General features: G+C 37.3%; 1 pseudogene; it reads left to right on the top strand.

Annotated features, from left to right (window-relative positions):
- Positions 1–3,512: 3,512 nt before the first annotated feature.
- Positions 3,513–6,722, top strand: LOC130506961 (auxin response factor 3-like; annotated as a pseudogene).
- Positions 6,723–7,612: the final 890 nt, after the last annotated feature.

The following is a 7,612-nucleotide window of genomic DNA, read 5'->3' as shown; positions in this document are numbered from 1 at the left end:
AAAGAAATATTTTCAGTATTTTGAACACTTTTGGTTATTTTTAGATAGATACTTGTGACTACGTTGATAATTTTTAGATATATTCATATTTTTGAATATCTAATATATATAAATATATGTAAATAATTAACATAAATATGTAATAAGATTTATAAATTTTTGATATTCAAAATATTTAGTTTGGATCAGATTCAGATCTGGTTATCTGGATATTATTTTAGATCTATCTAACTATATAATCAATTTTAGTTAAAGACTATCAATTTTCTATTTTAATATATCAATTTCAAATAAATATATAAATAATATATATTAAATAACTCTCTTTAAAATAAATAAATAAATATTAAATTGTTCTATTTCAAAATTATTGCGTCTAGGTCTTGAGACACAACAGAAACAATGAGAGGACATATGACAAAAGGAACAATACAAAGTAAAAATCTCAGAAGCATAATAGTCCGGTTTAGCCAGCATAGATAATTTATTACCGAACCAAAAATTTTAATTAAATATTGTCTATTTTTAAAACATGCGTATAAAGAGATCCTGCAAATTTAAAATTACTGAGAAGTAATTGTATAAATGGTGTACATAGTGTCTTGTTTAATAGACACTTGTACTGGAAAAATCCATGCATCCTTTTATTTCCTCGCCAGCTCGTTTAATAGATCTGCCATTTTATAGATAGGTACCATTAGACTACATAACACCATGAAGATCGATTGATCAGAATCTTTTCACAGTAGCATTAATCTTAACACCCTGAAATAAAAAATTAAAATATTAGATAATGACAAATTGCGCATACTAAAGTTTATTTGAAGCAAAATAAATGATGCCTACGTTAGAGTCGATTAGAACCATCTCAATAGTTAAGCCACCAGCAGCGGAATAACTATTCCACAAATGGATGATCTTCACGCGGATCTTCCACATTGACTTGAACGGTTTCAAATCAGACACAGAGGTTATGGCTGCCATTTAGAAGAATGAGTGAAGAATGCTTAGGTTTTCGTTTAGGTTATGACTAATATAGATGAGAGTGCGCCTCTTATATAGTTGTAAAAACCTAAAAACGCTTAAGCATAGTCGGCGATAAAAAGAATTTAATGTCATATATTCGTGTCTTGCGCAACACTTGTAGGATATAAATATTTCCATTAGCGAATTTTTAAAAATATATGCAAATCACATTTCATTTATCAACCTTGCATATCACTCAAGCATACAAAACCGTGATCGATCACGCTCTCAGCTATTCCTTCTATCATACTCAAACCGAAATTGAATTAAGGTTTACATCGGAATAAGCTTAATAAGATAAGATTTCGGTTTAATATTATAATTGCGATTCAACCAATATATATTAACAGTAAGTCATCGTTTATGGATATAAACATATGCATGGCTATAGTTCATGCAAACGTAAGAGCTTGAACCTATACCATAACTATAGTTCAACAATAGGCTTTTGGACATAAGACCAGTATGAGTTTGGACTCAACAGTTGAAAGATGATATTTTAGCTATAATAGTTAAGAATTTGGAGTGAACTATAGGTATGCAAGATCCGTACTCACACACTTTTAATAATCTTATATGGAACATGAGATAAGATGGAACTCTGGAGAGTCATTGGAGCGTGCAGAGTTTGATGGCACTTGAGCTAGAAGATCGAGAATTAATCTCACATATCGAATACGTTGCTCCTTTTACTGTTAATAAAATTGTACATTTCAGTAAAAGCTGAAACGAAAAAATGTTCTCTATATATAAGTCGATACACCGCAGATGATGATCATAAGTTATCTTCTTTATCATATCGCAACGCATACCCCTGAACACCACACAAGTCACTCCTCAAACCATAAACACCATCATCAGCAAGCGTATGGTGCACTTCATTATGAAAGATGGTCATATACTCCGATCCAAAGAACTTGACAGGAGACTGGATTGGTCCCTCGGTCGGCAGCTACACTGACGTTTTCTGTGCACCATATTCTTCGAAACAAGTAAGCGATCTCAACCACGGATACATCGCTGGTTTCAAACGTGAACCCATTTGCCTTCTCTCTCACCTCGCTCTCATCCATCTCAACAGCAATCGTGTCTGCGGCACTCTTCTTCATTCTTGTAACTTCTTTCAGTCGCAGCACCAGCGAACTATAGTTATTATTCAACTATTTTAATTATCTACGCTTTACAAGAGTAAGCTTAAACGTAGGAGACGACATGTGTCAATGATAATACACGAGATCCCATAGATAATTTTCATTCCCGCAGATGAGTTTAACGTCAAAGCAAAATAGGAATAGAAATAATAACAAAGAAAATTGTTGTCGAGAAAGAAGCTTAGTTCTCGATTTGATGGTTGGGAATAGTTGTAGACCGAGAACTAAACTAAAAATCAGTGTAGAGAACAAAATGTGTGATGCAAGTAAATTTTTAATATAAAGGACAAAGAAGTTTTGTAGTATATAGTCCTATATACAATCGAAGACTATGAAAAACATAAAGTTTCTTCTTCGTACACGTATCAAATCTTCTCCTTCTCTCTTACAATCTTCCACATTTACTACTATGTCTCTGTTCATCCCTTATCTCTCCCTGTTTGCAAACGGCAACCTCACCACGGATTTCGAGGCGAGTTTGGCCTTCGCAACTGGAGTTCCAGCCAATATAATGTTCTCACTAACTTTTGTCCCCCTCGTCTACGCTAAGTGCTGCTCCATCGATCTCAGATCAAGAACCCGCGACAGGAGACGGCAAGACTCGAAGGGAGAGAATGATGACTCGGGTCCATCCATCGTCGACAAGAAATCCTTCTAAGTGTTTCTGGTTCGTGGTAATGAGTTTGCTACGATCTTTATCTCCTTGCTGAGATGGGGATTCAAACTATATGTTGTTATTGTGGTTGTTTCTTGTCGACGATGTCAAGAGAAATTGTTCGAGAATGTCAAGAGAAACTGTTCGAGTATGCAAAAAAAAATTGTTAAGTTTCTTGACATTGAAACAAATAAGGAAAGAAAGCGACGCATTAAATGATCCGTTTTTCTTAAACTTCCTCACAGAGCGACACGTGGATCCGAGCCTTCTCATGCATTCTCACCAAAATCGTTTAAGGAAAGCCTTTAAAAATGCTTCTCCTTTAATATATAGGGGATATGTAAATCATTAAAAGAAGTTAGTTAAGTAAATTATTTTTGGCAGATCTCATGTATAATCATTGTACTTGTAATGAAAAAAACACTGTATAAAGTACATTTGTTAAAGTCCAATAGTATTTATTATATGCAAGAAACTGCTGTGTACAACGTAAAAAATAAAGAAAACAATCTACCAAAAAAAAAAAAAAATCTAATTCCATCCAACGCACAAAAGGTCATAAAGCCATTTATACACATCAGTCACACCAGACGTAGCAAGCAGAGACCACTGTACAGAGCACTCTGTTCTCTCTCTCCCTCTTAACATTGTCCAAAAAAATTAAAAATCAAAACTTTTTTTTTTAGTTGCTGTAGTTAATCAAAAATCTTGGGTTCTTCTAAAAAGGAAAACCCTTGTCTTTAAGACTCATCATCACTGTGCTCTCTCTTCTCACTCAGAGGAGGGTAAAAGCTCTAACCTTTTATCTCTCTGTAATGGGTGGTTTAATCGATCTGAACGTGACGGAGGAGGAAGACGAGACGGTCTCTTCGGCTTCTGGGTCGCTCTCTCCTTCTAATTCGTCTTCCTCAGCGGCGTTTGGTTTTGGTGTGAGTGGGTCTTCGAGTTCGTCTGGGTTTTGTCTGGAGCTGTGGCACGCTTGTGCTGGACCACTCATCTCTCTCCCGAAAGGGGAAGCCTTGTTTTGTATTTCCCTCAGGGACATTTGGAACAACAAGCCCCTGCCGCGGTTTACGGCCTTCCTCCTCCTCCTCCTCACGTGTTTTGTCGTATTCTTGATCTCAAGCTTCACGTATGTCTTTATAACAACCTCTTCCTGTCTATTTTTTGTTTGTTCTGTTTTTTGGGCTTTGTAAGTGTCTTTGTGTGTGTGTTTTGTGCTTCTGTTACTGAATTGAGTTTCCCCTTTTGCTCCGTTTGAGAAAAGTCTGCACCTTTTTACATTTTTGTTGTGGTTTGGATTTTCATAGGCAGAGACAGATACTGATGAAGTCTATGCTCAAGTCTCTCTTCTTCCTGAGTCTGAGGTGAGTGCTTTCTTTCTTTTAGCTCCGGAACAAGAGAGGGAGAGATTGCTTTAGTTTAGAGATTTTGAGATGATTGTTACTTACAGGACATTGAGAGGAAAGTGGCGTGAGGGAGCTGTGGATGTTGATGGTGGAGATCAGGAAGATTATGAAGTGCTTAAGAGGTCTAATACTCCTCCTCACATGTTCTGCAAAACCCTCACTGCTTCTGATACAAGCACCCATGGTGGCTTCTCTGTTCCTCGCCGTGCTGCCGAGGATTGCTTCCCTCCTCTGGTACACTTATCCACTCCTTTAAAACCAATGATATCACACTCTATGGCTTCTCTATATTTTGTCTGAGAAGATTCAGGGTTTTAGTAATTTTGTATAAACTCATAAAAAGATTGATTTAACTCCATAATCATATACCGTTTATGTGTAGGACTATAGCCAGCCACGGCCATCTCAGGAGCTTCTTGCCAGGGATCTTCATGGCCTTGAGTGGCGTTTTCGCCACATTTATCGAGGTAAAACTTGTTGCCTCCTGCTTGCCTTGAGACATAGATGAGTATTTTAATGATTCGAGTGTCTTTTTTAGGGCAACCTAGGAGGCATTTGCTCACTACAGGGTGGAGTGCGTTTGTGAACAAGAAGAAGCTTGTCTCTGGAGATGCTGTGCTTTTCCTCCGGTAACAAGAAAAACTTTAACTGCTCTCCCTATAAAACCTCTTTGTTTAATTGTTAGAGGGGTTGTGATATAGTTTTCTCTAATTTAGAGGTGATGATGGCAAACTGCGTTTGGGAGTTAGAAGAGCTGCTCATATTGAAGCCGCTTCTGCTTTCTCCACACAGTATAATCAGAATATGAATCACAACAACTTCTCTCAAGTAGCTCATGCCATATCCACCAATACCGCCTTCAACATTTACTACAACCCCAAGTAAAGCCTGACTTTTTTATTCTCCCTTTGTCCCCTGAGAGTTATTACAATCCAAGGCACAGCAATATAAGATGTTTGCACTGATACTTGTCTAATGACATTGCAATTTGGTAAAAACTTTTGTGCAGGGGAAGCTGGTCAAACTTCATAGTCCCTGCAAAGAAGTTCTTGAAGATTGTTGACTATCCCTTTTGTATCGGTATTGAGATTCAAAGCCAGGGTTGAGTCTGAAGATGCCTCTGACAGAAGGTTTATATAGCTCAATGCTTCAACGCCTAAGTTTTTTTTTGTCCCATCTATTCTAAAATGTTTTTGCCTGTTTGGTCTGTCAGATCCGCTGGGATTATAACTGGAATCAGCGACATGGATCCTATCAGGTGGCCTGGTTCTAAATGGAGATGCCTTTTGGTAAGCTATATGAGTTGTGATCTTTTGACATGTCACTTAGTTTTGGTTTGAGAGATCACCAAAAAGATTGTTGGTTTTGATTTCATATTCAGGTAAGGTGGGACGACAGTGAGGCAAACAGGCATCAACAGCGCGTGTCACCATGGGAGATTGAGCCATCTGGTTCAGTCTCCAATTCAGGCAGCTTCATAACAACAGGTCCTAAAAGAAGCAGGATAGGCTTTTCTGATATTCCTGTCTCTGGTAATTACACAATCAATCTCCTTAGCCAAAACACATCGTTCTCTAACCGCTTAATATAAAATCTTCTTATTGGTTTCTTCTGCTTGTGTTTCAGAGGGGATCAACGCCACAGACTTGGAGGAATCTCTAAGATTCCAGAGGGTCTTGCAAGGTCAAGAAAAATTTCCGGGTTTCATCAACACCTCTTCGGATGGTGGAGGAGCAGGGGCCAGGAGAGGCCGGTTCAAAGGAACGACTGAGTTCGGTGACTCTCATAGGTTCCATAAGGTCTTTCAAGGTCAAGAAACAGTTCCAGCCTACTCAATGACCCCTCCTCATCAGCAGCAGCAGCAGGGGTTGAGCCAGAGGAACGCATGGTGCGGCGGCCCGTTCCAGAACTTTAGTAGCCGTGTCCTACCGTCATCATCAGTCCACGTGTCATCATCACCTTCTTCTGTCTTGATAACCAGCTCGAATGGTCTCAACGAGGGTCTGGAAGAACATCACGGCGGAGGTTCAGGCAGGTGCAGGCTATTTGGTTTCCCACTGAGGGATGATGATGAGCCCACTGCGATGGTTGGCCCTTGCGTTGAAGGGCAAAAAGGTGTTTCTGATGTTCAAAGCAGTCATCATCGTCTTCATTCACAGGGGAGGGACATGTATGGCATGAGAGATATGTTTGCTAGACATTGCTCTCTAGTGGTTTTTTATGTGCGTTTGTTTGCTTGTGGTTTAAGTAAGTTGATTTATTTTGAAGATGACGTGCTAGCTGAACTTTCGGATGTCACAAGTTGATGACTTTTGTAATATTGGTCGCTTCGTTGTAGGGTTGTTTTTAGGATTAGGTTGGAGTTACAAGAAAAAGAGTATTTTCTTTGTTTTTTATGTGTGGGTCATGCATCAACTATTAAGAACAATTGGATGTATCTTTTTCTCTAAGTTATGTTTTATCCTTTTGTTGGTTATGACCTCTGATATGGTTTTGAACCGGGATCTGTCTTTAGCTTATGGTTTGAACAAATATGACTTAAGTATTTAAAACACACTTCTAAACAAAAATATAAAAGGCCTTGAACATAATTCAGTGGTAGGCACCAAACCGTACACGACCGTCTGTTTAACAGTTCTTTTAAACGTTTTCTACAGAAAATTCATGTAGATTACTAGTTTCTTTCTTTGGATAAAATAGACTAACCTGTTTCCTGTAACATAAAATTATAATTTATTGCGGCACATGTTCTCTAAGTATTGGTTCGATTATGCTTGGACCATTCTAATATTCTATTCTCTTTTAACGTAGCGAGTAGCGACCACATTCTTATTCCTTTTTTTTTGTATTACGATATCCACGTACACCACAATTTTCTTTTTCATTTCACATTCTCCGCCCTCATATTAATTTAAATCATGGCTTTCAATTTCTTATATATAGAGATAAGATTAGAGATCTACAAAGAGGAAAATCTTACGTATTGACTCCTCAAATCTTACAAGTATCTTCATTTTTATTTGTCATCAACATACATAGATTCATACTGATTCTGGGAATCCATGTGAATCTTCATTTTTCATCATACTACTAGTTCTTTACAATATTTGTAATAACCTTAATAATAATTTAGGAAATCTTTATAAATATAAACCTTATTGTATTCTGAAATTTCTTAAAATTGTTGGTATTTTCCAAAATCAAAACCCCAGAATGTTGTGCTTATAAAATTGCCCAAATTATTTTCATTAATAATAGCATATCATTTGCTTTACTCTTTATATGGCCATTTACATCTTTTTTTTGTTCCTAATAAATTTCATTTTTTTTTTTTTTTTTTTGTAACTAAAGGGTTAAACCCGGGTCACTAT

This window comes from Raphanus sativus, unplaced genomic scaffold (genome assembly GCF_000801105.2).
Source record: "Raphanus sativus cultivar WK10039 unplaced genomic scaffold, ASM80110v3 Scaffold3828, whole genome shotgun sequence".
NCBI lineage: Eukaryota > Viridiplantae > Streptophyta > Magnoliopsida > Brassicales > Brassicaceae > Raphanus > Raphanus sativus.
Note: the sequence above shows the minus strand (reverse complement) of the source record. Positions and strands in the feature narration are given on the sequence as shown.